This window comes from Xyrauchen texanus, chromosome 7, assembly GCF_025860055.1.
Source record: "Xyrauchen texanus isolate HMW12.3.18 chromosome 7, RBS_HiC_50CHRs, whole genome shotgun sequence".
NCBI classification, from domain to species: domain Eukaryota; kingdom Metazoa; phylum Chordata; class Actinopteri; order Cypriniformes; family Catostomidae; genus Xyrauchen; species Xyrauchen texanus.
This window is the reverse complement of record NC_068282.1, coordinates 11,914,556-11,938,731: the sequence shown is the minus strand read 5'-3', so window position 1 is coordinate 11,938,731 and position 24,176 is coordinate 11,914,556. Positions and strand designations below refer to the sequence as shown.

The following is a 24,176-nucleotide window of genomic DNA, read 5'->3' as shown; positions in this document are numbered from 1 at the left end:
TTATATCATAGGCTATATTTATATTAAACAAAATATATATTTATATATATTTGTGGCAGGGTGGAGGGCGGGTCTGGGTCATGTTTCTACACACCTGGTCCCTTATCAGGCTAATCAAGCCTCCGAGAGGGATAAAGGCCGACTGCGGAAGATGGTGCGGGAGAGAGAGATTGTTTACGGGCATGTCCGTCATGTGTGTGTGTTTTTGTCTTTTGTTTAAGTTTATCATTAAAATATTATTTATATTGCCAAGCCGGTTCTCGCCTCCTCCTTTCCATTGAACGGTGTTACAATATTGTTTTTATATTCCATATAATATTTTGAAATATTAAAATAATTGTTTTGTCACTGCGTCATTAACAATGCTTATATGAACTCACAATGACCAGAAACATTTGCCATTACACAATTGTTTAAAATACAGCTGGAGCACTTTGCTTTCACTATCAAAGTTTATATTTGTTCCTTTATATTTTTCACGGGAGTTTGGCGCTAGCATCTGCTGATGGCACACGCATCAGAGCGCTTGAGAAGTGGTTCACGCCCTCTTCTGGACAGGAGCCGCTGGTTGACTTCAATGTTGCGGCTCAGTGACGTTCGGAGATCAACTGAATGACACACAAATGAGCTGTTGATGACATTTAGCCTATATATTTGAATTAAAATTCCTTTATTAGGGCATTAAATGTGATCGGATCTTGAAGTGCACAATAATGTTCTGATTGCTGTTATTTGATCTAAACACAGTTATTTGAGATAGCCAAGGTTAGATCAAATAACCGCGATCAGATGATTATTTAATAATGGAATCATCCATTGAAATATTTTTTTCAAAATGCCAAAAGGAACGTCCAAACCCTACACCCTTCCAAAATGCCCACTTGAACCCTGTCCCCATTGGAATGCTCAATTCCCAAATAACCATTCGAAATGCCTTTTGAATGAACAATTCATCCTTCAAAAATGCCCATTTTCACAGCAACGCCATCTTTGATTTTGACAGGAATAACAATGAGGCTGTGAAGAAAAGACGTAGAGACTCTTCAATGAGTTGTACAGTTGTTTAAAGTGTTTTTGGATCGTTCCACTGATGAAACATTGAAAAAATATCTTTCAAGAAAATGTGTGGAAAATTAAATGTGATCCTGGAGCTTTTTGATAGCTTTATACAATGTTTGTTTTTAAGGATATGATAAGTCTATCCCTCACAGCCTAATTTTCATTCCTGTCAAAAAATCATGAACAAATCAACATATGGATAAGGCAGAAAGAGAGAAGACTATATTAGGTATTTCTAAAGGTATAGGGAGAGGAAATGACAGAACAAAAAAACAAAGACACAGACACAGAGAACTAGATTTAGATTTTTGGGTGTGTGTGATTGTGTCTGTAAACATGAGCTCATGGGGAAGAATGGAAATTCCCTTCCTTGTCCACCATACTGTTAGTGACAGAACACAGACATACAAACTCCGTCCCTCACACACCCTGTGCCCATACTGTGTGATTGCCCCAACTTCAGTGCATTGGTATGCTCCAGTCTGCATATAAGATGTTTAGGATTGTTCTATTCTGGGAAATGGAGAGGGGACTGTGAGAAATTTGCAAATGTCCTTCACTCATAAGATGCAAAATTAATATTATTATTATACAAGAGAAATATATTTCTGTATCTTAGCATCTTAGTAAAGTAATAAAATCCTAGGAAACGGAAGGAAGTTTCTCTGTGTAGCGAGTTGACAACATGCGGATCCTTAAGATTTGTTTAATAAATTTTAGCATATTTGGAATTATGCAAACGTGAAATGAATCTGGAGTGATTTAAATCTAACATACTCTGTGCATGTTAGCAAACCAAACTGAACAGTTTGTTAATAAAATACTTAAGTATACGTTTACGTTTTTCTTTATCGCATTCATGTGCCTGGATACACCAAAAATCTTAAGTCCTAATGCTATTAAAGGGATAGTTCACCAAAATGAAAAAATAATTTACTCCAAACCTTGTAAGACATTCTTTCTTTGGTGGAACACAAATGAAAATGTTAGACAGGATGACAGCCTCAAACAAATTGTTTTTCAACCATTGAAACCGAATGGTGACTAAGGTGATCTCTTTTTGTGTTCTACAGAAAAAAGAAAGTCATAGGGGTTTGGAACGAAATGATGGTAAGTCAATTATGACAGAAGTTTTAGGTGAACTAACCTTATAGTTTGCATCAGCTTCAGCATAAAATGGGCCCATAAAAACCAAACTATGTCTAAAAACAAAAGAGCATAAACATGAAAAGATAAAACCTGTGCAGTTAGGAAAATAAGCCTTCCTGCTTAGCTGTAAACTTTGACAAGAACAAATAACCTCTTTATTCTCAACCTTGAGAAAAGCAAACAAACAACAGAGCTGCAACACATCAAGTGATTCATTAAACTAGATATGGAATAAAAGCACCAATCCTCCCCTTTCTAGTCCATTAGCAAACAAACAAACAAACAAACAAACAAACAAACACACACACACACACACACACACACACACACACACACACACACACACACACACACAAAAAATCAGCTCCTTTGGATTTGGAGTCTAATAACTAATCATTTGTTTACCTTCTCCAAGGACTTGCTTATTTGAGGCCGTCTTCAATTCCAGCGCTGAGTTTAACCCCCCTGACCTGCACAGACAACAATCACACAGGAAAGGTTGTAGCGGTATAATTACTGCACCTGTCAAAAACCATCAGGGAACTGCATCTGTCTGTACAAAATGACATTAAAGAACTAAGGTGTTTTGATGATGTACAGAGTATTCAACATGGACAAACAGAAAGAGTACATTATTTTGTAACAGAACTTAGCAGCGGACAAACTCACAGAAGAAACTCACTTATCCCAACAGCATTTATATTCACCCATACACTACACTAAGGACCAGAAAGTACCATGGTAATATCATGTTTTTCGCACCATCTAGCACTACTTCCTTATTTGAGGCATCTTGAAGGGCCATGTAAATTCCATTGTACTTGAATATGGTAACCATTCAGTACCAGGTATACATCAAAATAGAATAGTATTACCATTACTGTATCATGGGAAGGCCACAGTACTTTTTTTGTGTAACATGTCTCCTCAAAAAAGACTGTAACATTGAAAACAAGTACCAGTACCAGTAACATGGTATTCTTTGAAGCACCTTAGAAGACAACTGTGGTACATGAATATGGAAACCTTTAAGAACCATGGTATACGTATTAATGGACTTTATATTAAGTGTCTTTAACTGCTATATACTAACATTAAAATACATAGAATGATTTACTGGGTAACAGCTATGTTGTTCTGTAATATTCTCGCAAGTTTCACATTTGCTGCTCAAGAGGTTGAGGTACGGGTAGATTTAGGAGTAGGGGTAGAGTTAGAGTTTTAGGGTAAGGGTTGGGTTGGGGTAAGAGGTAAGTTTAACCCTATAAATGTAATTAAATGCAGGTACTTTAAATGTAAAATGGTAAATGGTATGCACTTATATAGTGCCTTTTTAACCTAAGCGTTATTCGAAGCGCTTTACACTGCGTCTCATTCACTCATTCACACATAAATGACAGCAGAGCTGCCATGCAAGGCGCTAGTCTGCCATTGTCTTGTTAGGTGTCTAACGACACGGGTTCAGTGTCTTGCCCAAGGACACTTCGGCATGTGGAGTTGGGTGGGCCGGGAATCGAACCACCAACCCTGCGATTAGTGGCCGACCCGCTCTACCACCTAAGCCACAGCTGCCACACGTATGTTCAAATACAAGTTCAATGCAACAACACGCATGTACATAATAAGTACATTGTATCAAATGTTGAAGTATACAGTAGTTAAAGACACCTAATATAAAGTAGGACCATAATATTTACCATGGTATTACCATTAACATGGAACCGCCATAGTCCTTTCATGTAAGACTGATATACAAACAACGTAGCTGCTTTGCGAATTTGGTTACATTACAGCCTAAAAACTGCACTTTTACATTTTGCGATAAACCCGGAATCAAAAATACTCTCCGAACCATTTTGTTATGTTAAACGACCAAAAAAAGAGACTATAGAGCCTATATCCTTGGGGCATTTGAATAAAAGCATGAAAGCATATCCGAATGTGAAAAAATATGCAGTTTACATTTGGCAGTCAAAACAGTGGCTGGCCGTTTGTGCATAGTGATACTGTATATCTCAGGTAAAGTAAGCACAGATAAAACACATTAGTCCAGCCAGTCCATGTCCCAGCATCAATTATCTGTTAAACAACCTTGTTAAGGTGGGCGGTCAGCATTTACATTGACTAAAAACAGTGCAACAGCCAGGAACTGCAAACACTGTATGTGTTTCCTACAAATTTTGTTGTTGACTTTCCACTTTCATTCTTATTCATAAGACTTCAATTAACACGTCATCCCTGCTGTTATAAATCAATAGCTCGTGGTGACAGGTGATTAATTTTTGGCCTTAAAAAGCTAAACATCATTTATTTAAATCACCTGCTAAGGTCTCAGGTGCTAAATGAGTTTACCGAAATGCGTTTAGCAAACGTTCATTTAGACAAATGTTCCTTTTTGCTAATGACGTGAACATTTTGCATTTAGTACCGGAGAAAAGCAGGGAACGCACAGCAGCAGTACCTTTCAGTTTTAGCGCCATAAAGTGTAGCAAAGTCGATAACAAACCAGATTGAAAGCATGAAGTTAGAGTTAATAGTGGTGTTTTGAGCAGCAGGGTGGTGAAGACCTGGGGAGTGAGTAAATAGGCCCATACTGCTCAACCCAGCTGGAGTAGCCAAAGAACCAGCACTCTGTTGCTCAGAAAACTTGCTGAAATTATCGACTTCACAGGTGTTTTATGGAAGAAATGAGCAGGGAAAGCCGGCTAAATGAGCACATAGTCTAAATACTGTCTGTAGATGATACGTAGAGAAACATGGGGGAAAAAAGACAATGACAACAAGCTCCTGAGACCAGAGCATGACTGTTGTGTGCATTTTCCATTTCCCTTTTTTAATTTGTAACTAGTAGCACCTAATAAACATGCAAAAAAAAAAAAAAAGTAGTTTGCTAAATATTTATGTCCACATATGTGGACAGCGGGACTAATAATGTCATTTTAAATACTATTACCAAGCTATAGAAAGTACAGTTTTTTTTTTATCAAATTTTTTATAATGTTTCCAGGACCATTGGCTATTCATGTCGCACACACAAAAAAACTATACAAATAAAAATGATTTGACTTGAATTAACTTGTATGCATTACAATGTTCTTTTCTACTTTGGCAACAAAATCTCAATGTTCTCTCTTTGCACTGTCAAACAATTAACCTATGCTGAAGCATTTTACCAATCAGAAATTAGCATAATTCATTCTGATACTGTACTGGCCAGCATCGTCCAATCACTGCCAACTATGTTAAAATAAAATTATACATTATAAATTCTGAATCTATGTACTAATTAACATTGTCCCATGTCTGCCAACCATGTTGAGTGGTTCAGATATCATCTGCAGCTTGAAACTGATCTTTTGACAGGAATTTTGGATTGAATGCACTTGGTTTCATAGGAAAGCTATAGGATGCTCCCTGCTCCCTATTTAGCGAAGGACTTAATCTCCAGTGCGCTGTCTGTCTGCACTGGTCTCAGAACAGTTTGAAGTGCACTGTATTATCATCCTAACTCAAATTTGAAAATGCATAATAAATATAGGATTTATAATGAAAACATTGTGCTATTGTACACTGCGTTTAGCATTGCGTTGGAACTCAATGCTACAGTATCTATGTATCTATATATGTAGCATCCACAGTTGGTTTACTATTAAAGGTAATTGTATTTGACCTCCAAGCACAATCACGTACGTAGATGGTAAAAACCTTGGCCATACGTGACAACGATGGCTTAAAATTATAATATGCACATGGATATCAACAATCTCATTTGGAAATCAAAGACCAGAAGAGGACTTCTATTGAATGTTGTTCTTATTCAAACGCATTTACATCGCACAGGCTGTTGAATCACGTACTCCATTCGATGCCTGGCTAAAACCAAGCCATTCCTAACAAAAAGGTCCTGGTAGTCATTATAAAACGCCTCTTCAATCCATCTAATGGGCCATCTCTTTCCTCACTTCACCAAAAACACAAGAGCACATGAATATTTACAACCAAGCAAAGCCATTCCATTAATCGGTTCGCAAATGCTTAAATAGCATATCTGTGGCTACTTCGGCGGAGGGGTCATAAATGAACATGCCTGCTTTATTAGCATATTAATTTATGCAGAGATTGAGTGCAGCCTATAGGCTGTGAGCAGCTTCTCTCCTCCCCTATTGGTCAAGCAAGCAGGCAGACATAGTGTACTGAAAAATACAGTAGAATAATGTTACATCTGTGATACAGTGACAAAACTGTGTGTAACTCTATTGAAGCAAAAGTCTACCTAGAACTTTTATGTCACAGGGTTTGAGATTTTTGTTCCAACTAACAGATTTTAAAAAGAATAATTCACCCACAAATTTGTATTTCTGATAATGTTTAATAATGATCACGCTGCACTTTTACATACAGCAAAAGTATAGTGACCAGGGGCTGTAATGCTCCAAAATGGGAAAAAAGCAACATATAAAATTTTTGGAGCTTGATATTGGGTGGTCACTGTACGCTTTCATTGTATGAAACAGAGCAGCATGAACATGCTTCAGAATTGATCTGTTCCACGAAAGAAAGAAAACTATGGTTTGGAATTATATGAGGCGAATACATTACGCAGTTTAAATCTTTGGGGTGAACAACTCCTTTTAACTTTGTTTGATTTAAACCTTAAAATCGTTTCAAGTAGTAAGGGAATATCAGAAAATGGGATAGAGATAGAGAGTAAAAGAAGAGACTCAGCAAAGAACAGGCAATGATATCTATATAGAGTCCATTTGTGTTTGTTTTTAGGGCGTGTGCACATGATTTTCCAAGTCACAGTCTATGCTCTGAAATACAGGAAAATTGTATGACTCATTTTGAGACAAATGCTGTTTACAAAGGCCTGACAAAAAGGTGACTGAACCAAAGTCTCTCTCTCTCTCTCTCTCTCCTCCTCCTCGATTCACTCTCTCATTACAGTCTAATTCATTTCCAAACTACTTACAAACTACTAAAACCTGAAAGTAATTTTCAGCAATCGGTTACAAGTGGAGTTCGCCCATTGTTTTCAACATCTACGTTAGTGTAAACAATGGCGGTTTCCGACATGCAAACAGACGCAAACCCCTAATTTATCTCTGCTTTTGCATGGGTCACACGAGCATCTGGAGGCCGAGTGATTCGGTACACAGTCTGCTGAATGTCAGGCTGTCTGTGTCTGAAAGCTTTTTTTTCTTTTCGGACCTGCCCTTATGTTTTGCTGAGCTAAGAACAAAGTACACAAAGTACACACACACACACACAGCTTCCACTGCCTCAATTCCAAGGCAGAGGTATTTCATTCCTATCCCAAAACAAACAAGGCAGTGCATTTCTTTACACTATTTAAATGTTAACAGGCATGAGCCCAAGCTGAATAGAGCATTCTTTCACTCTAGATACCAGAAACGGCTGACTAGACTTTCAAAACACAATCTAATGAAATCATCCAAAAGACAAATAAAAAGCTGCACATGTTTTCTTTTGCAGAGCCACTTTTTGATTTCGGATTAAACTTTTTATTCTAGTATGGACCAGGACCATGTTAGTGTGGAACTACTGTTGAGTCATTTCTCACACTTTTGCTTTCTCTGACTTGGTGAGGTCTAATAATATAGCAGAGGGGTTTAACCCATGGCCTGATATTACAAAGGAATATTCTGGGTTCAATACAAGTTAAGCTCAATTGACAGCATTGGTGGCATAATGTTGCTTACCACAAAAAGATAACCTGTCACATAAAAATCAAGGTTAGAGCAAGGCACTTAAAGAAGTGAATGAGGACAAATCAAGGAGGGATTAAAAGCACTTACATTTATTCTTCTGTTAAATCTTGTATATTATTTAAGATGTGAAGTTGTTTAAATAATTGTTTTAATGGTCGTTTTAGGGTTTATGGTGTTACGTTGTCATGGCAATGAAAATGTAAAATTGCATTTAACTTTACGCAGAAGGTAAGCAAGCCATTTTATCACACTAAAATCATGTTAACACGCATATTGTTTTACGTCTTGTGGCTATACTTTTGAAAAAAGTATTATAATGTTAACAGATTAGGCCCATTAACGGTATTGTAAGTGCCTCACTGTAACCCAGATTTTTTAGGGACAAGTTGGAAATACTTTTTTGGAGAAACAAATGCTGTTGTTTGAGCTTAACTTGTATTGAACCCGGGATATTCCATTAAATGAGAACTATCCTCACTTTTCTGAGACATTTTCCAATGACAAAAAACAATTCCTGATTTCACACAGGTGCCATAGCAGAGTAGATCATCATTAACTTTGTTTCTAACAATTATAACAATGAAGTGAAACACCACATTTGTTAATCGGCCAAGTGGGTACAGTTTTCAGCCAATAACAATACACTCAAAATGGCCAAATAATCAGCCTGGCTGATATATGGGTGTATCACCAATTTTTAAGGTTAATTTATATTATTATAAATGTTCTTTATACATAGTTAACCACTCTTCAACATCCACTTTGATCCAATGTTTTCCCTCTCTCTCTCTCTCTCTGCCAATCTTTTTCTCTTCTATTCTCTTCTTTCCTTCAACCAAAGATCCTGTGTGCTATTAATATCAATAACCCACAAATTCCATTCTCCTCTGCACAGACAGAGTGAGCACAGTGAATGAGGAAAGATCTTTCAATACAGATTCACTTCTCATTTTGAGGGAAAGATCTTATTGGACGAACGATTGGAGACGCAGACGCAGAATGGTTTGATCAGCAAGAGAGACAGAGCGAGAGAGCAAGTCAAAAAATTACGTATAAAAAAAAAGTCTGAACACTTACCCATGAACATAGTGCTCCACAACACAAATCCAAACAATTCCAGCCTTCCACACTATAACACAAGCCCTCTCTTGACACAGCGCCTCTTTATCCAATTGTAAGTGAGGTGCTAGCAGTATTCGAACAGCCGTCTGGCCCAGTTCACTCTCTCTCACTCACTCACACACACAAGGACTCTCGCCTCGGGGGCTGGAGGTATGTGGTCTAAACAAAACAAAAGCCAGAGTCGAAGATTGAATATGCAGGAAGCCCTTCGTTTGCGTAAACACAAACACTCAGCAAATGAAGGGCTGGCATTGATCGCATCACTGCCTGCTGGGAAAATCATACCTGTCCCATCCCAGCCCTGCATTGACTACTTTAATCAAATAATAGCTGGAATGGACAGGAGATGCCAGTACCGGCATTCACTCTATCAATATTTTGGTTTGATGATTCGTGAATAAGTGTGAAATCGTTTTTTAATTGTGCTGCTTGTACATGTCTTACTCATCTAAAAAAAAAAGTAAAAAAAAATATATATATATATATATATATATATATATATATATATATATATATATATATATATATATATATATAATTATTACATAACTAAAAAAGTTCCATTCTGGATATTTTTAGATAAACGTTATAAACATTATTTTCAGTGTTTCCATCTTTTTTCTTTTTTATTTATCTGATCGTTCTTGTTCTTCTGCAAGCTTCTATTCATAAGAATTTATTTAGGCTTAACTACATCTGATAGTTTCAGTCTTTATACATTTTATATTTATGCATTTGGCAGACACGTTTAACCAAAGCCACTTACACTTAGTGCATTCAAGGTATAAATGTTGTTTTTTACTACAAATTCTCCTCCCTGCCCAGTAAGTGGCGATATGTAAAAGAATGTAAATTACCAAAATCAAAAGTGATATGTGAACGTGGATATTTATTAAAGAAAAAGGACTTAAATATTGATCAGTTTCTCACCCACACCTATCATACCGCTTCTGAAAATATAGATTTAACCATGGTTACATTTTAGTCTGTTCTCACCCAAAACCAACTGGATCACTTCAGAAGACATTGATTCATATGATCCAGAAGACACTGGAGTCATATGGATTACTTTTATGCTGCCATTATATGCTTTTTCAAGCTTCAAAGTTCTGGCCACCATTCACTTGCATTGTATAGACCTACAGAGCTGAGATATATATATATATATATATATATTTAAAAAAAACAAGTGTTTGTGTTCAGCAGAATAAAGAAAGTAATATACATCTGGGATGGTATAGGGTGAACACATTTTTTTTCTTTTTCAATTTTCAATCTCTTTAATTGCATCTGATATTTCCCATTCTCCTACAAACCTTCTTCATTTCTTTCTAGGAATTTGTCATTTTATAAAAAATTATATATATATATATTTTGTCTTAACCATAAAGTATAGTTCCAGTTCTCTCCAAATCTTGAGCTATATTTGTTATCCGTAAGAATGTATAAATGTATTTATTCTCAAATACATCTAATTGTTCAACTTCTCCTATAAAATTCAGATGTTCGTTTTCTTAGTAAGAATTTACTCATATTTACTGTAGCTGAACTACAACTGATAGTTATAGTTCTCCAACAAGCTTTATGTTTATTTGTAAAAAGTGTGCATTTATTTAGGGTCAACTACATCTGGTAGTTCCAATTCTTATACAAGCTTCAGTTCCACATTTTATTCGTAAGAATTTACTAAATTTATTCAGTACACTACAACTGACAATTCCCATTGTCCTAGAAACAGTTCTTAGATTTCATTGGAAGAATTTATTACATTATTTTGGTCAAACTACAGCTAATAGTTCCAATTCTCTTTCAAGTTTCAGTTCTTTGTGTTATTCGGAGAATTAACAAATTTATGCTCAACTACATCTGACTGTTCCACTTTCCCAATAAAATAAAAGTAGTTTTATTTGTAAAAGTTTACTAAATTATTTTTGCTAATTTACAATTGGTACAGTAGTTTCAGATCTCTTACAAGTCATAGGAATTGAATAATTTATTCAGGCTCGCCCACATCTGATAATTCCCATTCTCCTAGAAACAGTTCTTTGTTTACTTTGCAAGAATTGAACTACATCTCATTGTTCCACTTCTACTATACAATTCAGTTCTTTGACTTTATTCGTAATAATTGAAAATGTATTTAAGCTCAACTACAACCAGTAGTTTCATTTCTCCTACAAGTTTAAATGTTTCATATCATTCATAAGAATTTACAAATGTATTCCGTAATGTTGAAACTGTTAATGAATAGAATATATGTTGAAGGGGTGTAATGATTCACTCGTTTTCACGATGCATCGATTACTAATCTTGCAGATTCATATGCATCAATCTACAACTATGAGTCTTGAATCAATAATTAAAGTGTTGGTCAATAATCGGTTTAAAATGCTAAAAATCGAATAAATCGCGATTCAGCATAACAGTGTACCATCCATCCATCGTCAACCGCTTATCCTGTGTGCATAACAGTGTACAATATTTAAAAATGTAAAAATATAAAATAAGATACACGTGCGGTGTGGTTTTCTAACACACCTCGTAGTGCATACCCTCACAGCTTTCCCAACATTAATTCTCAGGTTAAACCTTGTGAATTATTTGAGCTGTGAAGTTATTTAAATCATATTTTTAACAGTCATTTTAGGGTTTGTTACATTGTCATGGCATAACGTTGCTAATTGTCTTTAACTTTACACAGAAAAGGTTCTTAATTGATTTTATCACACTCAAATCATGTTAACAAGCATATTGATTATGTCTTATGGCTATACTTTTGAAACGGTGAGTATTTTAACGTTTAGTGATTGGCCCATTCACTTCCATTGAAAATGCCTGTAACCCAGATTTTTTGCTTTTTTTAAGAAAAGGAGGGGCAAGTCAAAATTCATTTTTGAGGTAATCAATGTAAGCCTGGAATATTCCTTCAAATATTTTGTATTTCTTTTTCTTGCCATGTTAGGGAAAATATTTAAAAGTAAAAAAAAAAAAAAAAAAAAAATACAGAATTGAATCATTAATAGAATTTTTTGAATCAAATCGTTCTGACTTTCAATCCAAAGATTCACAACCCTCGGTTCATAAATGTGGTGCTTAAAATTGTTACCCTCTCTCGTTCTCTTGAAGTGGCTGTTGAGAGATCATCACATGATCGACACTTTAGTAAGTTGAGGGATCAGGACTAGGTCCTGCAAAGAATCCTGAGACATCCAATCATAAAAAAAAAACATTTGTGACTTCACTCACTCAAGAAAAAAGAGCTGAGAGAAAGGAAAGATTAAACTCAAGGGGGAGAGAGATATGGACAGAGAAAGAAAGAGAGGGAGGGAAGGGAATTGACGGATGGGGTGAGTGAAAGGGGGAAAGAAAGACGGTGTGCAGACGGGGCCTCCAGAAAATAAACAGGGTGTCTTGTTTCAAAGGTGAGGGGGGGGACACAGGATTCCATTGTTCGAGCCAATTATCAGATGCAAATAATAACAGCAGATGGATCCAGCAAGGCCACAGAACGAATAAGTGAGAAGTGGAGAGCTGCAGAACAGATGATGAAATGTGAGGAGGAGGAGGGGTCAGACTACTCCAGTCATAAAGCCCCACACACCAGATGTGGACTTCCAAGGGGACAGTGCAGAAAACTCTATTGCTGGCCTTGACAGCTATGGCCACTTCCCTACCCTACAAATATGTATTAGATTAAAAAATATATATTTTTTTTTCATTACTCAGTTTTGGGAGAATTTTGCCATTTTGTTTTAGATAAATTTAAATAAAAAAATAAATATGAAATAGTGATTTGAAGCTGAAAATGTCTAGTGTTAGGCTTGTGCATTATATTACATTGTTAATAAAAAATATATTATTACTTATTTTTTTGTTTTTATAATATTTCATTAGTTCTAATTACTAAATACATAAAATGAGAAGATTTAAAGCTAAAACGTTCTACTGCAAAGCTTGAGCATTATACTATATCACAATTATATTTTTAAAAATATATTTATATTTATTTGTTAGTTCGTTTTTATTAAATTTGTATTTTGAAGGGATTATGCCATTTTGTTATAGATAATAAAAATAAATAATTTGATATGAGATGATGATTTGAAGCTTAAACTGTCTAGGGTAAAGCTTGAGCACTAAATTATATTACATTTATAAAAAATATATTTAAATGTTTTTGTTTGCTTTTATTATATTTTGTCATGTAATTATAATTTTTGGTAAATTTCAACATTTCTGCAGCATTGAAGGTCCCAATGAGCACAGTGGCCTCCATCATCCATAAATGGAAGAAGTTTGGAACCACCGGGACTCTTCCTAGAGCTAGCCGCCCGGCCAAACTGAGCGATCGGGGGAGAAGGGCCTTAGTCAGGGAGGTGACCAAGAACCCGATGGTCACTCTGACAGAGCTCCAGCATTTCTCTGTGGAGAGAGGAGAAACTTCCAGAAGAACAACCATCTCTGCAGCACTCCACCAATCAGGACTGTATGGTAGAGTGGCCAAACGGAAGCCACTCCTCAGTAAAAGGCACATGAATTCCCGCCTGGAGTTTGCCAAAAGGCACCTGAAGGACTCTCAGACCATGAGAAATAAAATTCTCCGGTCTGATGAAACAAAGATTGATCTCTTTGGCCTGAATGGTAAGCATCATATCTGGAGGGAACCAGGCACCGCTCATCACCTGGACAATACCATTCCAACAGTGAAGCATGGTGGTGGCAGCATCATGCTGTGGGGATGTTTTTCAGCGGCAGGAACTGGGAGACTAGTCAGCATCAAGGGAAAGATGAATGCAGCAATGAACAGAGACATCCTTGATGAAAACCTGCTCAAGAGCGCTCTGGACCTCAGACTTGGGCAAAGGTTCATATTTCAACAGAACAACAACCTTAAGCACACAGCCAAGATAACAAAGGTGTGGCTATGGGACAACTCTGTGAATGTCCTGGAGTGGCCCAGCCAGAGCCCAGACTTGAACCCAACTGAACATCTCTGGAGAGATCTGAAAATGGCTGTGCACCGATGCTCCCCATCCAACCTGATGGAGCTTGAGAGGTCCTGCAAAGAAGAATGGGAGAAACTGCCCAAAAATAGATGTGCCAAGCTTGTAGCATCATATACAAAAAGACTTGAGGCTGTAATTGGTGCCAAAGGTGCTTCAACAAAGTATTGAGCAAAGGCTGTGAATAATTATGTACATGTGATTTTCTTCATTTTTATTTTTAGTAAATTTGCAAAGATTTCAAACAAACTTCTTTCATGTTGTCATTATGGGGTATTGTTTGTAGAATTTTGAGGAAAATCATGAATTTAATCCATTTTGGAATAAGGATGTAACATAACAAATTTGGAAAAAGTGAAGCTCTGTGAATACTTTCCGTATGCATTGTATAGTCGGGACATCAATAATGTGAAAAATTACTATTTCAATTTGAAAACAATTTCAGAACTTCTTAAAGAAGCCCTATTATGCTTTTTGGGGTTTTACCTCTCCTTTAGTGTGTAATATAGCTGTTTGAGCATGTATTAGTTCTGCAAAGTTACAAAGAACAATGTCCACGCAAAAGGGAGTTATTCTCTCCACAGAAAACACTGCTCAAGAATGACAAGAAACGACTGTATTGTAATCCAATAATTTCTTCCGTAAAGTATCTACGTCACTGTGTAACACATTTGGATAATGCCCGCCTAAGGGCTACTTTGACCCGCCCTCAAACAAATGTAGTTATAGCAGAGGCCAGGATGTTGTCGTCATGTCAAGAAGACTCAGTTTTCTTCACCGCAAAAGCAAAACCTCTTTACTTGGACTTCCAAAGGCAGATGTGTATATTTGTGCAAATAATTTTACACCGGACTGCTTTGTGAATGAGTCAATATAAAGCAGGATTTAAATGTTTTTTTTAATCTTAAGCATGGATCAGTACCAACTGTTCGTGTTCCAGCTTTATATCCTGAAGATGTAAGTATCGCACTTTATATTTTGTGAATGATTGCAAATCGCCTTTCCAAATGCGCTTGTTAGCTGATTCTAATGCAGCTACCATTGTCTCTGATTGTATTCATGGAGACCAGAGCTATGTTGGGGGCAGGGAGCAGCAGCTCATTTGCATTTAAAGAGACATACATAGCATGTTTTCGATTCCACCCAAAGAGGCATTTACAACATGTTATAATAAATGATCCGTGAGGTATTTTGAGCTGAAACTTCACAAACACATTCTGGGGACACCTGAGACTTATATTACATCTTGTAAAAAGGGGTATAATAGGTCTCCTTTAAAGCATGTAAACCTATTCTAGTAGACCCCCAAAATAAAATCATGAACCTGTAAATTAGCATAATATGGGTTCTTTAAACTACTTCAAAGGGTTGTCATCAAAAAATCCTCCATGTGCAGCAATGACAGCTTTGCAGATCCATGACATTCTAGCTGTAAGTTTTTCCTGATACTCAAGTGATATTTTACTCCACACTTCCTGTAGCACTTGCCATAGATGTGGCTGTCTTGTTGGGCACTTCTGAATCACCTTACAGTCTAGCTGATCCCACAAAAGCTCAATGGGTTTAAGATCCATAACACTCTTTTCCAATTATCTGTTGTCCAATGTCTCTATTTCTTTGCCTAATCTTTTCTTTTTGAGAAAGTTTCAAAATTGGCTTTTGAGTCTTCTCATTACTGTTGTAAATGAAACTGGAGTTGAGCGTATAGAATTAAAAGAAGCTGTCAGCTGAGGACATGTGAGGCGTCTATTTCTCAAACTAGAGACTCTGATTTACTTATCCTGTTGTTTAGTTTTACATCTGAGCTTCAACATCTCTTTCTGTTCTTGTTAGAGCCAGTTGTCTTTTGTCTTTGTAGTGTACACCTTTGTATGAAATTTTCAGTTTTTCTTTTAGCAATTTCAAGCATTGTATAGCCTTCATTCCTTAAAACAATTATTGACTGACGAGTTTCTAAAGAAAGCGGTTTCTTTTTTTCCACCTAATATTGACCTTATGCCAGTCTATTGCATACCGTGGCAACTCAAAAACGAACCAAATAGCTTTCAACTGTGTTTGATATAATGGCAAGTAATTTTCTAGTACCAAATTAGCAATTTAGCATGATTACTTGAGGATAAGGTGTTGGAGTGATGGCTGCTGGAAATGGGGCCTGTCTAGATTTGATAAAAAATGACTTTCAAATAGTGATGGTGCTGTTTTTTAATCAATAATGTCCTGACTATACTTTGTGATCAGTTGAATGTCACTTTAGTGAATTAAAGTACCAATTTCCTTCAGAAACAGCAAAATATATACATTATTCCAAACCTTTGGCTGCCAGTGTGTATATGTATATGTTTATATATATATATATATATATATATATATATATATATATATATATATATATATATATATATATATATATATATATATATATATATATATATATATATGTGTGTGTGTGTGTGTGTGTGTATATATGTGTGAATGTGGGCATTTTATATTTATTTATTGATAGAATACTAGAGAAACTACAAAATATTATGAGGAAAGATAGAAGGTGGGAATGGGATAGGGACATGTTATACTGGACACAAACCTGCATCTCCCAAATGAGCACCAAGTCTCAATGTGTCAGAGAATGTGCTAACCAATAGGCCACAACTCCAGTGTGAGTGTATTTGTATCCTGATTACACCGATTTATTACCCAAACAGCTCTTAAAATTTCAGTTATTACGTTTTTTTTAATCAAATTTGTGTTATTATATTGCATTAAAAAGTTGTTTTTCCTTTGAGCTACTAAGGCTATGTATTATCTTGAGAGTATTTCTGTTCTGTTTTGAGGACCTCTGGGTGTATTTTCTTAGCAGCAGAGATGCAGGGAAGAGCATCTGAAGCGAGAGGAACTGGCAACTCAATATGCTGAAGGATGTGTCATATCGCAGCTCAACTGACAGCCCAAGTGTGTGTGTATCGGGAGGGGGGTGCTTTTTCAGCCTAAAACAAAACGCATCCTCAATGTGCCCCTGTCAAGGGTGGAAGATGTCTTCAGATAGTGGCACAAAAGATCAACCCTTCCTTTTCAGTCGAGAGAAAAGAAAGAAAGTTTTCGTTTCATTAACTCAAGACTAAAGCGTAATTATCTCCCTATGGGCCGCAATCACCAAAAGCAGCATAATAGAACTGAAAGCAGTTTCCACTCCACTCATCTAAGCGCTTCTTTTCTTCTCTCATTTTTTTTTTCCACTTGTTTTTTCTTCTCCGCCCTCAGATGAGATAAACCAATCGAATAATGGCAACAGATTGCGGGGGCAAGAGGAAAATATAACTTTCAGAATAGTGTCTGTTTGAGAGCTTTAAAGACTCCCAGTGTTATCAGCTTCAATGTTCTCCTACTTGTCACCGAAATGCTTTCCTTTCCTTTCATCTGGCATCTCTGTTCCACTTTATCTCTTTCTGTCACTGACTTTGGGAAGGGAGTAGAGGAGGAATGGGGTTAAGGAGGTTAGCCACTAAGCTGCCTGGATTTATTAGTAAATGCGAGCAATGTCACAAATTTTAGATGAAATCAGATTGAACACAAAGATTTGATAAATTCACATCTCTCTTTTTGAACTATAATAATACTCAATACTACTTAAAAGTGCTTGTAACTAAATAACTTTCCGTTATTTTGCATCTCCCGAAATTTCACTAATGTTTTTCCTCACTTCCTGTTTCTACAATTGGCATTTATAAATTTCCAGGAGATACATGCTCAACTCAACTGCACATCCAAGCACAGAAACTGATTCTGTGGAGCAGCGCATGCTTATTCATTACGTGCAACGTATGTCCCGGACCTAATGAACACAGGAGCGTATTTACACTAAAGAGAATGGAGACTTCACCCGCAAGCGGTGAGCCAGGTGTGGGAGAGATACGGACAAGCTGCCATTCCTCTTCGCATAGCCTGAAAAGGCTCACTAACTCTCATCTGAACCAGTGTAAAAAAAACGAAACCGCACAAGAGAGACTCAGTGTGTGCGAGATAGAGATTGAACGGCAACCAGAGAAAATAAAAGTTGAGATTTTAAACTTTAACTTCAGCATTCAATTTGTTTATGTAATGTATAGTGTTTTGAAATGCATTTGCAATGTACACTTAAATTAATCTTGCCAATAAAGCTTGATATAAACTGAATCTGCCCCTTGGATCCTATAATTAAAGTTGTCGACTGGAAAATGACAGAAGATTTTTATTACATTTACATAACAATTTTGAATTACATCATGACCACTAATTTTATGGCAAGTAAACATATACTTTTATCAGACATTTATACCTGTAAAAATGTGTCTAATTAACTCTTTTTGCAAAAAATAAATAAATAAATAATTATATTGTAACAATGTACATAGTTACATAATAAAATAAATGATGACTAATAATTTTATTGATTATACTGTATTTTAATGTTTGTTTTAATTTACCATGTACAACGATTAATCACGATTAATTACAGAAAGCTGTGCAATTAATCAATTGAAATGTTTTCATCGATTCACATCCCTAATATATATATAGTTCAAAAGTGTAGGGTCACTTACTCATTCTTTCTTGTTTTTCACATTTTAGAATAATAGTACATTCATCACAACTATGGAATAATAGAAATGGAAATATGAATTATGTTGTGACTAAAAAAAATCCAAAATAAATCAATGTTATATTTTAGCATCTTCAAAGTGGCCAAACTTTGCCTAAATTTTGCAGAAATGTACACTTGGCATTTTGTCAACCAACTTCTTGAGGGATCACGCTGGGATGCTTTTTAAACTGTATTGAAGGAGTTCCCATCTATATGCTGGGCACTTAGTGGCTGCTTTTCTTAATTATTTGGTCCAAGTCATCCATTTCAAAACCTTTTTTTTTTTATATATATAAAATTTTAGTTTTGTAATTAAATAAATAATATGGTGGCACAATTGTATTTTTGTCTACAAAACTAATTTCAAGCATTTAAGCATACGCCTTAAGATCAAAAGATTTTTAAGATCATGAGAAACATTTCAGGCAAGTGACCTGTACGGTATTGTGTGTGTGTGTGTGTGTGTGTGTGTGTATGATTTCTATACCATCATTTATACCATCATATATATATATATATAAATTATGATACAGAAATTAACTTATTTACTCAATTAAAACAGAAAAAAGGTTGCCAGTTTATTTTGGAACACAAGGGCCAAAATGGCTACGTATCGGCAATTAACAATGAAATGTGTAATTTCTGTAAAATAAACAAACAAAACAAATCACCAAAGGATGTCATTCAATAAAAGAAATTGCAAAAATGATGATAATATATTCAGATATATATGACAATATTCAGTTTTCAAAACACACTTTCTGTCTTCAATTGGTCAAAAAGAAGAAGATAAAAGAAAGCAAAACAGCCACAAACTCAAGCAAATGTTGCTATGTTGGGATAACTAGGATACATCTTGGGAAAATTCAACCTAGGAATGACTTATTTATATCTCTATTTATTAAGATGGGATAGAAGAAATTAATTTAACATTAAAAGAATTACGCACCACATTCAATTGGCCTGTCTGTTATACCAGCTTTGTAATACTTGTAACGCTACTTCTCAATAAAAAAGCCCATAAAAGACCTGAAGGCAGAAACCGAGATACAGGGCCCTGGATTTAATTCGCTTATGAAAATAACTGCCATTAGCAAAAAAATCTCAGCAAATGAAATGGTTAGGAGCACAGTGACGGTTGGAAAGGATCTAACTTCTGGAATTGAGCGAGGACAAAGAAATGGTGTAAAAAGGGAAACTGGCAGGCCAAGCGACTGTTTTGGGCACTGACACAGAGGTCGAGTTAATTAGACTATTGTCATTTTAATCAGGACAACTTCTCGGTCAGACTTTCCTCAAAGAATGAGTGTGTGCACTTGAACGTCATGCTCAGGGCCTCTGCGTTACAGTGTTGTGTGTGTTGGATTTGATCTAGGGGCTCACTTCGCTAATGAGCGATGCCATAGAAACAAAGCCCCCGAAGCATCACCGGGTGAACTCCTCGCCATCACTCTGCTCACATGTCTGTTCATTTGAAAATAATTTAAATATCAAATATTTGAAATCATTTGCTTCTCCCTGGCTATCTGGTATTGAAAAACAAGTCTTTCATGTCGCCTTAATTATGTTCTGAAAAACGGCATTAAAATTCAAAACTATCATTACAAGTGACTATATTTATTACGGCAGCTACTGTTTCAGTCGGTGTCATGGATTGTTTTCGGATAACTATGAATATTAAATTCTGACAATATATTGAGGCAACGAGAGCTGGTGCACCATAAATAAATCCAGACCAGACATTCAAAGAAAAGGGAAATTAAATAGACATTGTATATTAGATCACAATTCCATTGAATTCTAGTTAAAAAAAATGACATTTGCATTTACAAAGTTATGATGTTGTTACTGTATGTGCACCAATACCAAAGCACCCTTGAAGTACAGTATTTGTTCCTGTGGCTCAACTGTTCAAAAATGGCGCTATCAACACCAAGGTCACAGGTTTGATACCCAGGGAATACGTATACTGAAAATGTATACCTCGAATGCACTTCAAGTCACTTTTGATGATAGTATCTGCCAAATGCATAAATGAAAATGTATTTGGGTGAGCTGAACAGAGGGGCTTATTACAGATTCACCTAAAACATCTAAAGCACTATGATTATCAGGCATGCTGACCTTTTAAAATGAAATACTAGTCATTCCGTTTGCTTTAGGTTGACTACTTCATTTGAATATGCCTCTTCATGTAAATACTGTATATGTTTTGCTCATCTTAAAAAGAATCTCTATGTGCCCCACTGTGTAGCATATGGATGATATGATGTGATCAAACTTGATGGTTTTGTTGCCAACGTACCATGATTAGAACATACAGTTGAAAAGCTGCAAGTTATCTAAAATTTTAAACTATTTTTTTTATTAATTAAGCTTCCAAATGATTTCTGTTAACAGCCATGTCAACCAGATTAACCATATGATGGAAATGTGTGTGCAAAAATGGCAACATATTGCAATGTGAATATAAACCCAGAATACAACGCAACAAAACAATCTAGGGGCCCAGTAGTTGCAACAAACTTCTCTCAATTTGAAAATAAACATCTGTAAAAAAACATCAGTTATCTACCCCTTGTTGCAGGTTCCTTACAAAGCTAATTTAGGCCAAATACTGCCTTATATCCAAAGCAATTTGTCAAATTTGTATGTAATGTGAAAAATAATTTGCTCATTTATTTCATAAACTAATTTTTTCTCTGTCTATTTATCATCTTGCAAAAAGTTCATGGTTTTATCACCCATCATCAATATTTCAGGCAGTGTTAATATTAATTAGATCAGATATTAATTTTACTGAAAAACTACGCATAAATCAATTATTCAACAAAAGGATTGATCTGTGGAGCTGATGGGGGATTTTCTATTTTTTAACATATCTAAACGCAGTTACAAACACCAGATTGTAAGTAATCGTGCCTTTCCTCGTCATTGGCTAATGAGGTAAAATAGTACAACAGAGAAGCTTAACCCTTTAAGCTTTGAGGGTGTTTTAAAGATTTTCTTTTGTTTGGTATAATTTTAAATAATACTTTTAAATGTTTTATTGATATAGATTATGAAAAATTCTAAAACCCACAGTCTAATTAACTGCTAAAAAAAAAAACTTGAGCCAAAAACGTTTTTCTTATTTTTCTGATTTTACATTATCCTACACCTCAGGGTGTACATAAAGTGGCTTTTGTTTTGTTCCCTAATTATGTCAACTGTGCCCGAGTAAAATTAAGTTGATAAAATGTTGTTGATACAACAAAGCAATAAAAAGTTATAGCATTACAAAAATAATTTATCCTGGTGTTAAAAAATGTCTCCAAACAAAACAACATAATAACTGTGCATAAGAACTAATTATACATGCAAACCCAACCGTAACTTAAGATTTGCATAGCATGCAGACATGATTTTAGTAATAAGATTTCTCAGAATGAGTGTCATTCTGAGCCATTCGAGTCATCATTGATTCTGTGTTATGTACTTTGCGCCATCTCCTGGTCGCTATATATAATTATAATATGAAAATGGCATTTCCAATGACATCATCTGATCCAGGAAAGCGAATGTGTTTGTAGCCAGATAGCAAGATGTCAGAAAGCCAGATGCTGTGTGCACATTGTTCTTCGTGTGGGTTATCAAGTGATCTTTGCATTCGATAACTTTGTCATATTAAAGACAATTGTCTCCTCTATGTAATGGTAAGTGATATTTTATGTTCCTAATTTTTTTTTTCTTCTCGCGGGCCCATCCGAGTTTAAAGGGATAAATGGTAAATCATACCTTAATCACCATGCCAACAGTGCTGACACCGGCTAATGTTGTTCCAACCCGTTTTCCTTTCCCATGGAACACAAAAGGAGATGTTTGGCAGCATTTGAGGGACTGACAGTCTCAGTAATCACTCTCATTGCATATTCTACCATTCAATAAAAGCAAATTGTGACATCTTCTTTTGTTTTCCATAGAAGAAATAATGTCATACGGGTTTGGAAGAACCTCATCTGGCGTGTCAATGATGATAGAATTCTTATATTTTGGGTGAACTATCACTTTAAGGTAGCTTTGACCAACATTAGTGTTCAGTGTTGGGGTAAGATGACAAAAGTAAGGTGTGTTATGTAATCAGATTAATTTTTGGAATAAAGTAACACAATTCTTTTTATTTTAGACCATAATATCGGAGTTACTTTTTAAATAAAGTAACACGCTGCTTTTGTACACCTCAACTGTCCATTTATTGTGAGAAATCAGGGGTAAAGGTGTGAAACTTTGGGGAGGAGACGTAGTGCATGATTGGCATTTGTTCTATAGAGTGTGAGACCAGAGACTACTTAGCAGAGTGATGAGTCACTTCTAATTAAATGAATGGGAGAAATTGGAAATCCCAACCAAGAAGCTCTAGTACCCAACAGTCAATGGATGTAGAAAGGAAGTACCACCTTGCATGTAAAAGAGCCAATCACCTTTTAGATACAGACATCGCCTGTCAATCACCTGGTCAACATTCGGTTGAGTGAAATGCAGTTGATTCATGACATAATACACGGGGTGAAATATTGACTCAATTCACTGACTTATGCAGCCGAAATAGCTCCCTGTAACTGGGAGAATGGGATGAGAAAAGCTAACTCTGGATTAGTGACTCAAAGCATGTTCTATATTGATTGTGTATGCAAAGAAAATGTCTTCATTTGTAAAATGTTTTTTATAGTAAACAAGTAGTTTGATTTATGAAAAAACTGTTTTTATGACGTGGGATGCAGTGCAAATGTCAAAGACAAAGCACGTGTTTAAACAATGTGAAAACAGAACAGACGCGTGCAAAAATAAGTTTGGTCTGAACAGCCCCTAACTCCTCCGTTCGCAAGTGAGAGTGCGTGTGCGAAACAAATTCGTTAAGGCTGTTTATTTTTCATTAATTACAAACCCGACACTAACCTGAAGTCCTACTTGAAAAACTGACCCAAACCTGGCCTGAAACCCATCGGGTTCTCATGTCCCGTCGGGCCCGGGTCGGGTTGCAGACCTCTTGTCAGTACGCACCGTAGATCAATTCAAAACAAGCATGCAATGAGATGACTTAAGTGAAAAATATTCATTTATTCATCAAACTTATTTCTTGAACATGTTAGTCTGGCATGTGATGACATATATGATGCAGGTTCAAGTGTTGGACTTTGCTGCTTTAGGGAAGACATTGATTATTCCTCATTATTAATATTGGCTGCCATGTTGATGGAAAAACAAATAATGCATATTCATGTTATTTATTTTTTTATTATAAATATGGCGTGAAGAACTACTTTCCAAATATCTGTTTGTTTACTTTGTTGTACTGTACAGTAGCTGGCATGACCTGTAATGTCTCTTGTATGGAATGCATGGCTTATTTGTATTGAATTTATAGCATAGCAGAAGAGAAAGTGGATGTGAGGGGAAAAAAACATAATGAAAGAGTAATGTTTTACTTTCTATAAAAAATTACTTTTTACTTAA

At 35.8% G+C, this 24,176-nt stretch overlaps 1 protein-coding gene across 9 annotated transcripts in view; it reads right to left on the bottom strand.

Moving 5' to 3' along the window:
• Window positions 1-24,176, bottom strand: part of LOC127646979 (forkhead box protein P1-B-like) — a 247,987-nt gene that overhangs the window by 162,065 nt on the left and 61,746 nt on the right. For 8 of the 9 annotated variants that reach the window (XM_052130998.1, XM_052131001.1, XM_052130997.1 and 5 more), the window contains one exon: window positions 2,614-2,678. The gene's annotated coding sequence lies outside the window, so the exon portion shown is untranslated. Of the gene's footprint in view, window positions 1-2,613; window positions 2,679-9,017; window positions 9,222-24,176 lie in introns of all 9 variants that reach the window. The other variant, XM_052131000.1, reaches the window with a different exon arrangement.